We start from the raw sequence: 18,035 nt of genomic DNA on the forward strand, positions 1-18,035 counted from the left end.
ACTGTTTGACTCCCCATATCCAGATATACAATAAATGCTTAATGATGTAACCAACATCTTTCACGAGATATAATTGTGCCAAAAAATTTAGTTTATATTACTATCAAAAGAATGTGTGAGTAATACTCATTAAAATTTGACATTGATGAATCTCTGAGAAAATACAGAGCATTGAGTAATGTGCAAATTTGGCTAAATTAACCGAATTTGACTGTGTAGATGATATTAATCTAGTTGTTGCATACCTTACTAGCGATTAACATGCACAATATTTTCAGATTTAGTATGTCTGTGTGTGATTTGGATTTTTAACGTAGCTTTAACAATTTTTCAGTCATATCGCTACGATGTCTGCAATGTGGCAGTTTATAGTGATGTCTAGCACTGGGGCATCATGCCGCAGACATGTAGCATGATGTCCCACCCAGTCACATTATCCTGACACCGGGCCGACCAGTCCTAACACTAACCTCTTAATGCTGAGCGCCAAGCGAGGCAGCTGTTAGTACCGTTTTTGTAAGTCTTTGGTATGACTCGGCCGGGGATCGAACCCACGACCTCCCGCATCCGAGGAGGACGCTCTAACCACTAGGCCACCTGAGCGGTTCAGATTTAGTAAAATGAGTTAACATATTTCATATTTGAAGTCCCTTTTCAGATTTGAAAATGACTGCTTGATTAAGATGCATCGAATCTTGTCAGTATTGAAATGTATATGAAACAATTTAATTTGATCCGTGACATTTTTAAAATTTCACCGAAAAGCGATTGCGGATGCATAAGGGGAAACATAGTAGTTATCGACCAAATATTAAGCTATATATTTTATGAAAATGAGATAATATAAATGAAGAAATTTTTGCATACGCGTTCAACAATTATGTGAAAGATCTGTTGTATGTAAAAGCAATTCAAGGAAATCAAAAGACTCGTTTAAATTAGGTTGAAATCTTATTTACATGTCGATACTCAACAAATTTATAAGCCAGCTGTGATTACGACAGGAAATGGTAGAGGACAAAAATGAATACAAAGTTAGTAAAAATGTACATAATGAGAACTATGATGATGATGATGTTCCTCAGGAACACATCGCATCAGGCGACCACCAGTACTTGCAGGCACTGTTGCTGCGGTTTGTTATTTGCTGATTCTACCACAAACAAATTATGTTCCATTTTTTATTATGCCGTGTTCATGCCATTTTAATATTGTTCGCGAGCATGTTGTGGTTGCTTTTTAATGGTGCATTAACATAGCTTGCTCCTGAAAGTAATACACACACACACACACACACACACACACACACACATATATATATATATATATATATATATATATATATATATATATATATATATATATATATATATATATATATATATATATATATATATATATATATATATATATATATATATATATATATATATATGATCGGCGAAGCTAGAGCTCGGCTCAGCATTCATAACAATCAACTAAAATAAACTGTGTTCTAGGTATTGTTGAATGTTCCTTACAAAACTTGATGACTTAATGATTTGTGGAGTGACTAATTGTGGAAAGACTATAATTACGTTGGTATGAAGGAAAAAAAGCTGAATAGAGACTCTTTGGATAACATCACTATTTCTATCCGAAATGTCTAATGAACAAGGTGGTCCGAATAGACACAGAGATAGGTACTAAGAGTCACCAAAGAACAAAATACTATGTTTATGATTGATAACTAGTAATTGTGACAATATAGTAAAGGCGGTATCTAGCATAGCCACACTCGATTTCATTGGTCGACATTTGGAGTTAATGCAAAAACGCACCTTTGTAATGAAAAAGTCAGAGATATTATACAACGTTTTGTACAAAAAGGACAAAAGTAGGTAAAACCGAAGACAAAAGTGTTTCTGAGGAAGCCAGGCTATTCAGGAGAAAATGAAAAGGGGCAATTGAGACACGTTAATACGGAGCAAAAGACACAAGTGTTAGGGATCTTGAATGCTTTTCGATGACATGGTTGTGACTTGATTGTAGGGTAATGTATTTATGTTGTCAACCAGGAAAACTTCTTGTCATACATAAAGGAAATTGCTGTTATGAGTAAATTCACCTCTTGGTTATTCTCACTGCACGGAAGAAGCGCTCGGTTTACATATCAAATGTCAAATGCTTCTTGATTGCAATTATCGTCTCTAAAGTCCTTTGCAAACTATCCTTTGGTCTTTGTCAGATCAGAATGAATAAAGGCTTCACCTTGACACACAAAAATCTCCAGTTCGACGTATTCATAAAACGTCGTGGAACGTTCACTTCCCTTTAACAAATAGCAACGATAGTTATAGAATTGTCAAACTTCATGTCACTGCAAAATGTTTCTACCTTTATGTATATACACTTATCTCAGTATAAGTCATAAGAGCTATAATTATATCACTACGGTTGTGTCTACCTTGTGGTTGAACCAACTGAATAAAGGCTTCACCTTGACACACAAAAATCTCTTATTGGAATACAGTTCGGCGTATTCATAAAACGTCGTGGAACGTTCTCTTCCCTTTAACAAATAGCAACGATAGTTATAGAACCGTCAAACTTCATGTCACTGTAAAATGTTTCTACCTTTACGTACATACACTTATCTCAGTATAAGTCAAAAGAGCTATAATTATATCACTACGGTTGTGTCTACCGTGTGGTTGAACCAAATGAATAACTCGAAGACTGTAAATTCATGGTAAATTGATTTTGTCTACTGGATCTTCTTATTCCTCAAACTAGCATTTACTAAGTCTTATCAATTGTTGTTCTTTTGGCAAATGATCGGTATTTATGATGTTTTTCTGTATTATCAGTTTCCTCTGTACATATTAAATTGTTCCTCTTTTTCTGATAGTTGTAATTTGTTTACCAAAGAGATGCCGCTATTTATCCTTAAAAAAATATGGTTCGGATCCTTTTGTTGCCTTTTATGTCAGATTTGTGTTATGGTCACAGTAACATCAAAAACAAAGCTGTTGTTAAAAACGCACACCCTCAAAGAATTAATTTTGTTTTTAGTTTTGAACCTAGCTGTATATAACTCTGTACATTCCTGTACTGAATAGCATATACTTTTTGGGGGTTGGGTGGAGGTCTTTTTTTTTTCTTTTTTTTTTTTTGCATTACAGTTTAGTATAAATTGGATTTAAGCATTTGTAATCATAGACAAACATATCTTTTGCCATTCCTATTAATCATTTTTCGTCTTGAATTCTTTGGCGCTAGCTTGTAGACCTTGAAATGGTTGTTCAAATATATGGAATAACCAGCGCTCCATTCATTGAGCACAATCATTGTAAAAGTCAACTGTTGTTTATATAAAAAACAACAAATTTTCTTCCAATCTAATTTGCTGATTAGTTACTCATTCTGTTTAATTTATGCGCCGGCATGTATTGATTAGTGTCCCACTAATGACGATGTTTTGGATCTACATATATAATAATTGACCTCGACCTGACTTTGTCCGGATCATGTTGTCTTAACCTAATGCGTTGTCTATCCATCTTTGTCCAAGCAGTATTCATGACTGTACGATTTGTTTGCTATGTTTAAATCATCAGAGATGATCATAATATGTTTATTGCGATATAGCTGTTTTGCTAAATATTTAAAAGTTATCTATATTAGTTTTTCAAGGATATTGCTGTAATCATATGTTCAAATACCTTTCCTCAAATGTTTATGTGTCATGTCTACAAAGTTTCAATATTTTGGCAATGTGTTTTAAAATTGTCCAACATAACTCTTTACTGTTCTTATAAGGTTAAACCCTTCGAATTCGAACCTTTGGTACGCCAGAATCTCCTCACGATATATATTTTGGGGTCGGGGACGAATAGTTTTCTTCTTTAACATCAGGCCGCTCCAGTGGCCTAGTGGTTATAGCGTCCGCCTCGGAAGTGGAGTGCCTGTGAATCAAATTTTGGTACAAAATATCACCTACAGTCTATTATGCACAATACAATATTGAAATCCCATATTTAAAGCTAGCTTTCAAACACAGGGGACTGAAATAGGGGCATCCTAACTGGACAGTTAGCTGGGAGTCTAAAAGCAATTAATTTTGACATGAATGAAATTCACACTTGCTAATAACAAGTTGATGACAGATTCATGTTACTTTGATGTTGTATTCTGGCGGCAGCTATGGGCCATCTCATTATAATGAAGTTTCATATAAAGAAGTTTGCACATCATATAAGAAAGAAAGCACAGCATATAATGTAGTTTGCACATCATATAAGTACAAAAGCGCAGCATATAATTAAGTTTGCACATCATATAAGTACAAAAGCAAAGCATATAATGAAGTTTGCACAGCATATAAAGACGTTTGCACATCATATAAGTACAAAAGCACAGCATATAATGAAGTTTGCATATCATATAAGTACAAATGCACAGCATATAATGAAGTTTGCACATCATATAAGTACAAATGCACAGCATATAATGAAGTTTGCACATCATATAAGTACAAATGCACAGCATATAAAGAAGTTTGCACATCATATAAGTACAAAAGCACAGCATATAATAAATATTCTCATCTTAAGACAGCTCTGGCGTTCCATACATTTCCTTTCCCTAATGAACATGCGCGTCAGCTTTTGATCTTATCAGATTTGTTTTTCCCAGTTTCCGGTGCTATCAGACTAATACTGAACTCATTTGACCTCTATTGCAGCCTAGCTTTCTGAAATATTTACAAAGTAAACAGAGATACCTTTCTACAGATTAACCATGCCTCTGAATACAGCTACTGTCCTCACACTAAAACTTCAATGTGTCTTTTATTCTGATAAATGTCTGCTCTTAAGTTATTATAAAAAGATAATTGCTGCAAATGAAGTTCTGTTTTCCCGGATAATTAAGGCCTATGTTACAATTGACGAGTTCTAAACGTATAGCCACGCATTCGGCATCCAGCCGAATATTTCAAACAAGTCACATTTTAATTTAGTGTTCTTCCATTTTAAAATTTCTTTTAATTGGGTATTCTCTTTGGTTTACTCCGGTAAGAAAATGGTAGTTTTTCCGATGCGCTGCTTTTCACAGCGTAATGACATTGTCGATCTTTAAATCCTGAGTGATCTTTGTAATTGTCGTCGTCACCATTATTATGTTTATCGTTAATATCATGATCACATATCGTTATCTCGGCTTTTACGGGGTTTATTCTATCAACTTCAATCACTCTGCCGTTTGACCCTAATCCTACACATTACAATTAATTTTAAATCAATCAGTCATTTAAAAAACCTACAACGGCCTCTTCCAGCATAACAGTAGCTACTACCTTCACATTTCTGTTTTCCTCTGTGGAATGTAGACCCAGACCAATCTACCCGGTCTGAACTGTTCCCATTTCAAGCGAATCTATCCCGTTTCAATCGACTTTTGTAGAGGTTCTTATGGCGCAACTTACTTTGGTTTAATAATGTCCTTGCCTGCCTTTATTTATGTTTTATTTTCGAATCCTCAGATGGACTCCAGTTTTACTATAGTGTGAAAATTCCAGTGTAATCTTCATCAGTTTATAGGGGACAATTCTTTAAAGACGACAAACTGTAGCATCACATTTTTGGTATCTCAGACACCAAAGTCAATTGTGGACTTCATATTGATCAAACCTGGGTAATACATTTCAGACTTCATTTTTTTCGTCTGCTATTTCATTCCAGCATGGTAGTAAACCACTGAGTCTAGCGGTTTTCCATCTGCACAGACCACGTCCTGTAAACTCTTGTAAACGAAGTTGATATTTCTGTGACATCCTATCTTGACTTTTTTTTGGGGGGTCTTTTTTTTTTTTTTGCTGTCATAGTAACCGTAACATATGTGTCTATTTAAAATGAACGTATCCCAGAAGGTACACCCCAGGATCTTGCATCTCTACTTGTTGGTCCAACCCTTAGCCCGTGGAGTTGGTCGCACATAGTTTACGAATAGGAATGTTTGGGTTTATCTTTTGGTGTGATCCTTCTGAAATGCAATATTATTCGGCACTTGTAACAAGATATTCCCTTCCTTCCATTTTCAACCCAGATGATACGTTCACAACTTTTAGTGAATTGGCGAGTTCCTTGATCTCACGTCAGCCTGTAGCAGGCATCATAACCTTTCATACTATCTCCTCCAATATTTTCACCGAAGCTCTACGATATTAAATTCTAACTGCTACGCGCCTGATATGTTCTTAACTTAAAGTGCCACAACAGTGTATCTACATTTATTGGTTCATTTCTTGTTGAAAGAGAATATATATTCAAAATTCGAATGTAAAATATCCGATTGAAAAAAATAGACAACAATTTGGAGAACATCCAGAACAAGGAAATGAGTAAGTAAAATGTCTAAGTAATTTTTCATGTTCTTTTGTTTTCACAAATTTTGCTTTCATGATCTATGCTTGACAGCATAGTATTGGGGTTGTTAATACAGCAAATAAATAAACCACTTTTTCAAGTCATTTGATGACATCGTCTTGGATTGAACCCAAGTTTTGGAGGCCTACCCTGCCTAACCTTTATACCAGTGATACTGATGAATCATGCCAAAAAACAACACATATACATGTACAAATATTGTTTTATTTTATTTTTTGTGTCGAAAAATAAGATGGTTATATATATATATATATATATATATATATATATATATATATATATATATATATATATATGCATGCACAGGTTATACTGGAATCATTTAACTTTACTGATAGACAAAATAATGATAAATCACACTGGGCCACTACTAATACTATCTACTAAAACTTTTTATTTCCAAATTTGATCTAATGCATAAAGCATATTTTATTTCAACTCAATTTTCAAATTATTATTTCAGAAGACATCGGTATACAGCATATAGACAATTTTCTCGGTGGTGTTTTCACTTCTTTGGCAAGGAAGTGAGGGTCATCGTTCCATCATGTGTTGTTCAGAGGATCCGCACTGCCTTTCCTGATCAAAACCTGAACTACACTGGTTTTCATGAGGCTGGCAGCAATTAAACCTGTATGTCAGGCCTCTCATACAGACTACATAATGGTGGTGATACATCTACCATAAGTTTTACTCCTTCATCATTCATGTGAGACACCTGTCCAATTGTGAATGCTGTTTTCATCAGACATTCAACATAATCTGTAAATTAAATTTAATATGTATTGTATTGTACAAGCCAAAAACTGCAACCTTTTGTTGAAATTAATACATGAATTAAAAGTATTTGTCTTTACAATTGTTTGCATATTTGTATTATTTTACCACAGGGAAAATTCATGACCTTTAAAATTAAAGGAGTGTTAACTTGAACAAATATTTTCCTTTACTGTTTGAATTTAATAATTAAAAAAATAATATAGGTACTTAACTTAGTACAACAGTATTTATATCTCTAAGTGATATATGCTTTTATGTTCATTAATTACTAATGTATATTCTTGCTATATGTTGAGTCAACAAGGATTTTCCTGACAGTGTATTCTCCTTTCTTGTACTTTGGATACACTGTTTTGTATCTGGCTATTACATCCTTAGTGCATGCTTTCTCTCTTTGGCTGTTTTCATTAAAATGCAACGCAGCTAGCTAAAGCCTATTTCAAAGTAAATAAAGATGCAAATTACAGTATATAATTTATTTTTATAGATACTTCATTTGCAAACATTCCAAAACACTAAAAACTGTTATACAATTTTACATTGTAGGATATCAAAAGATCAGATCTTGATATCTATGATTTAATTTGAAGATGAATATACTGGACTATAAATAAAACACTGAAAAACCTGAATCTGTATTTTTGTGTGTGCAATAATTTAAGATTTACCTTGAGAGCATTCCATGATAGGAGAAACCAATCATCTTTGGTGCAAAATAATTGATCACAGAGTTGTATCCCTCCAATGCTGAAGCTTGTTGTCCAGATTACAGTATCGGTACATATTTTCTCATTTGTCTGCTGTCACAATCTCTTCAAGCTTTTCAAATACTTTAGATCCTATGTCATAAAATATATTCACCAAAGCTTGGTTTTATGCTATCTTGCATGAAAATTAAAGTGTGCACTAACAAAGATGTATCTAAATTCAATAAATTACTAGACCAATACAGTTAAATCAAAGTCACATACCTATATGACATGTACTCCATAAGATGTTTTTGCATACCAAATATCATTGATCAATAAGAAATAGATCTACTAATTGAACAAACTTGATGGACTTAAACGATTGTTGCCAAGATACGACTGAAACATTGTTGAACATGACAACACCACCACCACTGAAAAAATCATAACACAATATTGTAAAATTTCTACTACATGTTGTGTTATTCAGATTTGTATTAATTGCGGATGGCAATAAACCTCATCATGTCTGTAAATATCTATATGTAATCTGATTCACACATTTGTCCAACAATAAAAAATATATGTAGGCCTTCTAAATCTACCAGCAGAAAGATTTTTTTATTCACATGGTCAAACAAAGTTGAAGGCAACATGAAAATTGTGACAATATTTATCCACTGTTTATATCTCAGTTCTTGATTGATTATATATTTACTGCATTTGTTTTGACAACTATGAAAGAACGTTCTACAGGGTACAAATGGAAATGTTGCAATGACTGATCTGTTGAATATCATAGATATAATATGGTACATGTCATTAAAAACTCACCCAAGCAACTTCTCTCTTTGAATAGCCCCTTCTTCCTTTCTTTGGTGGTGACACTTAACAATTTACTTCCTCTGATGGTGACAACATTTCAAGCCTACACAGCTGATGCTTTGGTGTTGAAATTTCTGATACATTTGCAGTTACCTTGGCTTGGTTGTCAGTTTCCTTCACTCAGTGGAATGACGGGGCAGCATCATCATTGAGTTTGACTTTCTTTGGTGCCCTACCCATATGCTCAACATCAAATCTAAACCCGAATGGGAAGCATTCTGGTGTGAAATGAAAGGAGTAGAGGGCAGAAAACTCAGTCGGACCATCCCAGTTTGCTCTTTTGATTGTTACAAAATCTGTCCACCTGCGACGAAGTGCTTGGTCTTTCCACAGGTGCTCAATGTTAAGAAAAAAAAAAAAACACAATCAAATTAAGGAAAAAAAATCATACAGAGTGACAAAAATATTTTAGATTACCCCGATGCCCCATTCCGTGCTCCTATGATAATAAGTATAACCTTTTGAGCCAATCATATTTCGGCGTTGACGTTAGTGCCGCCTATTTTGAAAATAGAGATGCATGTTTACGATGTGTTGTGCAGTGAACAAGACAATGTATAATTCTTGCATGGAATAGGATTCCTAAAGTTAAATCGAGTTAATGGTAAGTAAACAACTTACTTTTGCATCTACCGCTGTTCTGTAATTCAAGAAGGGATGCACCATAGAGTTGAAAACATTGTCCATATCGCTCTTGTCACCGGTTTTCAGATGAGCACGGAAGTGTCCACAATGATAAACTTCGCGAAAATCGCACGTTTCGGAGCCCGTAACTTCAGTTTGGTACAACGCAGAAAAGTCAATGTGGCTTGATGGATAGAAAAATATCTCAGAAGTAAAACAAGCCATATAGTATGGTCGTGTGCCTTTAAAGACGGAAATAGCAGAAGGAAATCGAGGGTCATGGGTGGAGCGAAGTTTTTGGAAGTTCCGTACCTTCTCTCTTATATATTATGATAGAGAGGGTCCTATGTCAGAACGGGTCATCGGGGTAATCTAAGGTATTTTTGTCACTCTGTATGATTTTTTTTCCTTTAGATGTTTGTTTTTTTTTGGTTTTTTTTAACATCAAGTTCGTGTCGAGCACCTGTGGGTCTTTCGGAAAGGAATGCATGGAAAACCCATCAGCATTTGAATTCCAACAATTTGCTGTAACACACCTGACCCCGCTGCCCTTGCTTGTACCTCCACGATCTCTTCTTGGCATGATTGTGATGATAAAACTTTTCAAACTAGCTAATATGGAACGGAACAAGTGCTTTGTTTATGTTTCGATAGAAACGGAAGTAATGTATGTGTTCAAAATATGACGTCAGGCGATCCACACATTCCGGAAATTACCGAGCGATAAAATTTGTCCGGTTTGTATTAATTTCGAAAACACACCTGAGCGTATTTCCCAGTTATTATGGCGAATTTTTTTTTCTCTGTTTTTTTATACCGCTTCCAGACTTGATTTTCTATTCAAATAATATTAAATTGTATTTACTTTATCTACACTGGTATGGCACTTTAAGTTCGATATCTGTTAAAGAACTGTTAAAATGTTCCTTTGACAGTGTCTCGAGTAAGTTGTCAGCCACCTAATGGTAACTTTGGGGGAAAAGGTGGCGTAACTCTTGTCCCAATTCCAGAAGTGTTTCAGGGTCTCTTCTAAAGGGACGTTTTAGTTGTACACTGTAGATTTATTTTAAAGTTTCTTGTCGCCAACCTTCTTTCTAATGTCTCCATGATCTTCTTATAATATGGAGGTCCGTGTCCGTGTCCCATTAGGCTGGTTCCTGAGACTCACTACCAGATGAACACAGCTCTTGGGTCCAATTGTTTATTCCAGCACATGTATTAAAATACGCTTGAAAGTCAATTGATGAAATATTCAGCTAAAACGCAAGATGAAATCTTTTGCTGATCATTGTCATGTATCTGCATTAATAAGAACATTTGGAGCAGTAGGGGCAGCTTCTGCTTTCTTTTCGGGATTTTGGAGTTGGGACGGGAGGGGGTCTAACTTTTCAAATTTGGACACATTGTAGAAAAATGGGATGGTGGTGGTTGAAAGACACCGAGGGAGGCTCTGAAAACCTGTATGAGGGAATCCATGATGAGTGAATTACTCTAAATTAGTCCTTTTGTACATAATAAACCAAATTACACTTATCTACTTTTTTACATTATCCTACCCACACTCTAGTGAAAACCCTGCTGTTAACTTGCTGTAAATTATTTAATTTCTACACCAAAATAATAAAAACATTTCGTTCCATTTTTATCTATAATGAATAAAAAAATGTATCACTTTAAACATTACTTTAATACAAAATCAATGCAGCACTGATTCTAGCCAGTACACTTTAAAACAGGTTATATCATTAGTGTTGTATGATACAATACCTTGCTATCTGAGATATACCGTCACTGAAAAGAAGATAAACAGTGTTAATACACTCCCAATAAAAGCAAACCTCTGTATTTTGCATTAGGACCGGCCATTTAATCTCTGATGTATAGCAGCAGCAACAATAACAGCAACAATAACAGTAACAACAACAGTAACAACAACAAAAAGGGACATATTTTATACATTATATTAGTTTAAAAATTAAGAGATAAAAATATTACAAAACTATATCCTGGTTCGAAAAGCCCCCATTCCAACCCCACCCCTAAAATGCTGTCAGCCCCTTACATATTGCTCTAAAACTAAATGTAGCCGCCAGAAGCATCCAGTGCACCAGTCCTGCAGTCTAATGCAAACATACGGGAGAGATAAGACCTCTGCACAAATACGAGTCATGTCTGAACTACAGTCTGAACGTACCTCCCCGTTTGTTTATACAACCTACCGATTTAAGACACGAAAAGCATAAACAAGATTTAAACAATGTACATAACTAAGTCAGTTCATTCAATGATTCATAATTTCAAACCTGATTATGACCGGGGGATGGTGGGTGAGGCCCTAACACCGTTATGGTCTGCGCGTTTCATACCAAGAGGAAGTTTTCAGTGTAAAAGACGACCATACTCGCCGCTCATTGCCAGTTCCTGGACAAGTTCCTTTTCAGCGAAGAGGCGAAGAGGAGTGTGTGTGGGGTGGGGTGGGGGGGTGACTTTAGCATTTTTTCAGTCATATCGTTACGACGTCTGCAGTGTTACAGTTTATAGTGATGTCTAGCACTGGGGCGTCATGTCGTAGATATATAGCGTCATCTCCCATCTAATCACATTATCTTGACACCAGGCCGACCAGTCCTAATGCTAATCTCTTAATGCTGGGCGCCTAGCGAGGCTGCTGCGAGTACCACTTTTATGTCTTTGGTCTGACTCGGCCGGAGTTCAAACCCGCGACCACCTGCGTCCCACTCGGACGCTGTAACCACTTGGCCATCGGAGCGGTCGGGTGGATACACACCTACACATTTATGTATATAAAAGGTAAATATTACGTCGTCTGCTTACGATATTTACAATGTTGAATCAAGCAAAGGAAAATAATGTCAACTGCAAATTTGCCTTTCTCTTGGATTTACCAAGCGGTGTAATTTCTATGCACATATGTGGGAAGGGCTATAAGTCTCAGCTCTCAACCTTATCGTTACTTACGGAATTATCCGTCAATTACTGCATAGGATGCTACAGCACTATGTTGTCCAAGAAAAATAGTCTCGTCCATAGTGTACGCAATATGGCTCTGTGTTAGTATGGAAAGGGCGTACAGCATGAAACACGCAAAAGATGCCGTGTTAGGGCTTCCCTGTTCTCGACCAGGTTAGAAATTATAAATCAATGAATGATATCACTAAGCTGTGTGCATTTTTTTTACACGTTAAAGATTTTAGTTACTGAAATCAATAAGGGTACAAACAAACGGTGATTTATGCAAAGCCTATAGCAAACACCAGCATCCGTCAAAGTCTAGCTAGGGGTTACAACCTGAAATTAGTTAAAAACTCCAATTTATTGAAAGCAGATGCGTTATTATAGTTTAAAATCATAGCGCGTGTGGCGGTGAGGGTGGTGCTCGATTAAGGATAGAATAAGTAGTTCTTCAGATATAAATTACTACGCGTTGCTAAGCATTTAAATCTTATTAACTATTAAATGGTCTGGGTGTATCACTTTCTATCAATTTATTACGCAATCCAAAACACCCACTATTTCCTGCCGAGAATAATATCATTAGTTTAAACATTAGTACCGAGTAAATGTCCACTATTTCTAGCCAGTTCAGTTTATTACGTTCTATAATTAGTGTTGTCTATTCTGACAAATATATTCAAAAACTTGAACATACGCACTGCAACAACAAAAGAAACAAAAGCGAAACATATATCCATTAAATGGGTTGAACAAGTTATCTTGAGGAAAAAGATGAAATTATCCCTATTCGTAAGATAGTCACAGCTTTCACCCGTACCACCTAAAATGAAATGGCCTGTCCCATGCATATTGCATTACAAGACTAAATGCGGTTGCTAACATCAGCAGTTTATACACCTCTTGCACTCATTGCAAGCAGATAGGAGAGTTAACCCTGTTCTTAAAGCTGAACAATCTTTAATGGGAACGCTGTAGTGAAAGCCAGAATCCGTCAAAAGGACTTAGAAGGTATGTGGAATTTATGTGAAATTGTCAATTAGGGCATTGATACCTCTGTGCTTGTTATTGATCATAACGGGGATAAAACCATACCCAGGATCGTGTCGGTGGGATCAAAGAACAAATTGGTCAAAACTACAGTTTATGGAAGGTAGAGACGTAAGATTTTGTTTTGAAAGCTTTGCGCAGTTAGGCAGGATGCTGTTAGCTGAAAACTAAGTATTTCTTCTGATAGAACTTACAAAGTGTTACTATGCATTTTAATTTAAGTGTTTAATTAAAAAAGTTGGGGTCCTTGAATTCATGGACGTCATTTCAACTTGATGGGGGGGGGGGGGCAACATTTGACGGGCATGTTCATTTTCCTATATAGGCAGCATCCATTTTACATTTTACAGCAAATGCCCCCCCCCCCCTCCGCCCCATGACGTCCCTGCCCCTGCTTGAATTGTTTAAAATCTAAGAGTTTTAAACAGGGGCGTATTAACTATTAAGCAGACTAAGCACGTGCTTAGGGCACCAGGGCCAAAGGGGGCACCACAAAGTTGAGAAAAGGGTGAAAAGAGAAAAAACGAATGAAGATTTGATTAAAAAAAGGTGATAAAACTAGTGCAAATTGATCATAATGTTCTGTTTCTTGATCATGGTGCACCCTAGGGTTATCTTCCCAGGTGTACGTGGAAAGGAGGGGGGCACCAAGATTTGTCAGTGCTTAGGGCACCAGTGAGCCTTAATCCGCCCCTGGTTTTAAACGAAATCACCCTACATAAGCCAAGGAACGTATACAGTCCCACGATCATTTTGCACCTCATTTTGCATTTCATTAGGTGTGAAATGTACATCCATGAACTAAATGGAAGTTTGTTTATGTGATCATTTAGTTCATTGCTTATATAAATACAAAGTAGTGGTAAGTCATGTGAGTGCAGGAGCGACTCTGTTTATATGGATTTACCCACTATTCATTACACTTTGAGGTCTTTATGCTATGCTTTTTCTACTACAATGGTCAAACTTGCTCAGTATGCAAATAGTTAGAAAATATAACATTGGTCACTAATAAACGATTATTGCAATACGAATGATATGGTGCCAGCTAAATTGAGTGTTTCTGACAATAAAACTATCCTTTGAAGCAAATCCAGTATCAAATCTATCAAATCTCGTAGAGACACATCTGACAGATGATTTTGGAGTATTCTAAATCCGTTAAAATATTACCGTTTGTACCAGTGAGAAACAGAATGACCAGTACTTAGGGACTGGTCATTTAGTTATCGGGTGGGTGGGAAGGCTGGGAAACATGGAAATTTTATTTGGGTGGTACGTTTCCGGCCCGGCATATAGCAATATACTTGTTCTAACCTGTAAAAAAATGAACTTCAAATATAAAAAATATTAAACATTCGGGCCGGAAAAAAGTCACAGCTACTCCCTCACCCCTTATCAGTCTCTTGTGGTCACCCACTCTATGCTAAACGTATGGCAGAAATTACAACTCTATGGCTCCAAGACTATTTTTGTTTGTTGTATAAGAAATATTATTTTAGAAAGCACATCATTTGTGTAACAAGATAGTAGGCAATCTGGCCAGCTAATTAGCAATTAATATGACAATACACCTGGAGCTGACTACTCGCTATACATTGAACGGTCTGTGTAAGGTCGCACCTATATTTAAAATGTACCAGAGTGGCTTTTGTTTATGGAAAACAATAGTAACAGTGGATCTAAATGATTTTACAAGTTGTTTTGTTGTTATGTTTGGAAATATTTGCTACAGAAATAATACAACCATGAAAGATCAGAGCCCATTTGCACATTCATTTATATATATATATATATATATATATATATATATATGTCGCTTTAAAGTACGTTCTGATTGATCAGATGTTCTAAAAATAAATACTCCGTGGTTATTCAAAAAAACTGAAAAATGAACGTGTTGGAATACCTTTAAATCTGTGGCTACTTTGCTCTTTCTTTTCAACTCTATATCTAACATAAATATACCAGAGAGGGACACCATAACGAATCAGATAGGCGGAAACGCGTGCGAAAACACACACACACACACACACACACGCAGACACACACACACACACGTTGATTCTACGATATCCTAAAACATTATTATTTTTCTATTTTACGTTTGATCGAATAATATGCATTAGAAACCATTTAAAAAAGTTTGTGTACATTCAAAGTGTTTAGATTGAAGCAAGTGAAGAGTAGAAATAAGGCGGTACCGTGTCAATCATTTAATTTTCAAAGCGGGCGAGAGGGGGTGCGTGGTTCTGTAATTCGTTTAGTTTTATCCCAAGATATTTCGCCAACTAATACGATGGCATATAATTAGTTAGCCTCTTTAACAAATCATATAAAGAGGGACTATTTGTAGGTGCTGGAGACCAGAAATAGTTTGTTTTAGACGAAAAACCCAGCGCACATCCGTCGCACCCATTAAAGGAAGACATTAAATGGTCAGTTCAAAAAAAGTTTCCCTTTTTCATATCTATGACCGATGCCTATGTACCACTGTATACTAACGAGTGATTTTTTTAAATTTATTCGTCAATGGGTAGTGATTCTTATCAATGTAAGTTACTGTTTTGATTTCTTGTGTATTGCTATAGTAAATCTCATCTGGAATTACTTCATCTTCTTGGTCTGGGATTACTTCAGCTGTCAGATCTGTGATTACATTTAAGAGATGTGTATCGAAGATAATGTAAGTCATTTAGATCTGTTTTAAATATACTTAGTTCTATTTGCAAAAGATCTAATAATGGGTCATCATGCTCACACTTTATTTTCTAAGTATACGTTATACCTGTAATTTGTATCTGTATCACGTGATGTGTGAAAGTATGCATACCATACCTTTGCATGCGTTTAGAAATGAAAAACGAACGTGTGCGTGTGTGTGTGATTTGGATCTTTAACGTAGTTTTAACAATGTGTCAGTCATATCGCTACTATGACTGCAGTGTTGCACCTTTATAGTGATGTCTAGCACTGGGGCATCATGCCGCAGACATGTAGCATCATGTCCCATCCAAGCACATTATCCTGAAGCCAGCCCGACCAGTCCTAACACTAACCTCTTAATGCTGAGCCCCAAGCGAGGTAGCTGTTAGTACCATTTTTGTAAGTCTTTGGTATGACTCGGCCGGGGATCAAATCCACGAGCTCTCGCATCCGAAGCGGACGCACTTACCATTTGGCCACCGTAGCTGTCCAACTCATTAAGAACTCCGCAAATAATTGCTCATAAAATGTATCTAACTATAAATATATATATATATATATATATATATATATATATATATATATATATATATATATATATATATATATATATATATATATATATATATATTCATGTCAGCGCAAATTATATCCCGGATATTTCATTGTTATAGTGGTAATTATAGGCTATTAAGCAAATTTTGAGAATTGTTGAAAAGAAAATGCATCGGCTGTAAAAAGATAATTTTATTTGTGCATGGCTGTCTTTTTCTAGTCTTCTTGGTTGAAACCGCTTGGTTTCACTGTTCTAAGGCGGCGTATCCAGTATGATTCCTTTTCATTCGTGATTTCGGAACTGCAGTTGGGTTTATTGCAATAAGTGTTGTATCACTGAAAGTGTGGCCAGGGGATAAGTGTTCTGCGACCGGGCTTCTGTACAGCTTCTTTGTCAGCCAATCAGATCTTTGAAGGTTGATCCTTTTGTGTAGTTTTTCAGTTTCTCCGACATGCTGAAGACTACATTGCATTCTCTGCTTTGCACGATTTGTTTGAGCCATATATGTTTAGTTTGTCTGTAGTCACTGTGCTAGAAAATGTCGTGGTTTCTATCATATGTTGACAATTTTGCACCTTTTATCGCTACAAAGGCCAGATTGATTAGGGTAGTCTTGATTAGTGATTGGCGTTAGTTTCGTCCTGACTAGGATGTCCTTGAGGGTTTTGGTTTCCGGTAGGCTACTACAGGTTTGTTCGGGAGGATTAACTTTAGTGCCTCACATGATTCCATGATGGGCCAGTGTTTCCTGATGATTTTACCTACTTTGGGGTTGTCTGGATGGTAGGTCAGAATAAATGGTATCATATCAGCCTTTTCCTTCTCTCCATATTTTAGTAGGTCTTCGTGGTTTGATTGTTTAGCCCTTTGGGTTGCCTCCGCAATCCGGTCTTTGTCGTAGCCTCGGTAAATTAAATGTTTAGCTAACTCTTCAGACCTTTTTAGGAAAGTTTAATCGTCGGAGCAAATTCTGCGTATCATCAGTGCCTGGCTATATCGTATGTTCCTCGTGCAGTGTTTTGGATGACAGCTAGTTGCGAGGAGATACTAGTGTTCGTCGGTTGGTTTCGAGTAGATGTCTGTATGAAGTTTGGTTTCTACCAGTCTGGTTGTTGTGTCCAGGTAAACGTGGTTTGAGTTGGAGACTTCTGCCGTGAATTGTATTAAAGGATGGAACTTGTTTGCCTTTGATATGAAATCATCCATATTTTCTCTTCCATGTTGCCACTTCATTTCTATATCATCGATAAAGCGTACCCACTGGTATGGTGTAAGTTCAGCCGATGCTAAAAGCTGACCCTCCAGTTTTGCCATAAAAATATTAGCGTACGAAAGGGTAATTTT

General features: G+C 36.1%; 1 protein-coding gene and 1 long non-coding RNA gene across 2 annotated transcripts in view; one reads left to right on the forward strand and one right to left on the reverse strand.

Moving 5' to 3' along the window:
- Nucleotides 1-7,069: 7,069 nt before the first annotated feature.
- LOC149773708 (uncharacterized) lies at nucleotides 7,070-9,414 on the reverse strand. The gene is made up of 3 exons (XR_016417328.1): nucleotides 8,732-9,414; nucleotides 7,877-8,047; nucleotides 7,070-7,190 (listed from the first exon to the last, which is right to left on the reverse strand). It is a non-coding gene; the product is annotated as an uncharacterized LOC149773708 (long non-coding RNA).
- A 3,860-nt stretch (nucleotides 9,415-13,274) lies between these two features.
- LOC149773709 (baculoviral IAP repeat-containing protein 7-like) overlaps nucleotides 13,275-18,035 on the forward strand; it is a 118,539-nt gene continuing 113,778 nt past the window's right edge. Inside the window, exon 1 of the mRNA XM_089946169.1 lies at nucleotides 13,275-13,390. The gene's annotated coding sequence lies outside the window, so the exon portion shown is untranslated. The remainder of the gene's footprint in view (nucleotides 13,391-18,035) is intronic.

The sequence above is a fragment of the Sinohyriopsis cumingii genome, unplaced genomic scaffold (genome assembly GCF_028554795.1).
Source record: "Sinohyriopsis cumingii isolate HCF-2022 unplaced genomic scaffold, ASM2855479v2 utg000622l, whole genome shotgun sequence".
Taxonomy (NCBI): domain Eukaryota; kingdom Metazoa; phylum Mollusca; class Bivalvia; order Unionida; family Unionidae; genus Sinohyriopsis; species Sinohyriopsis cumingii.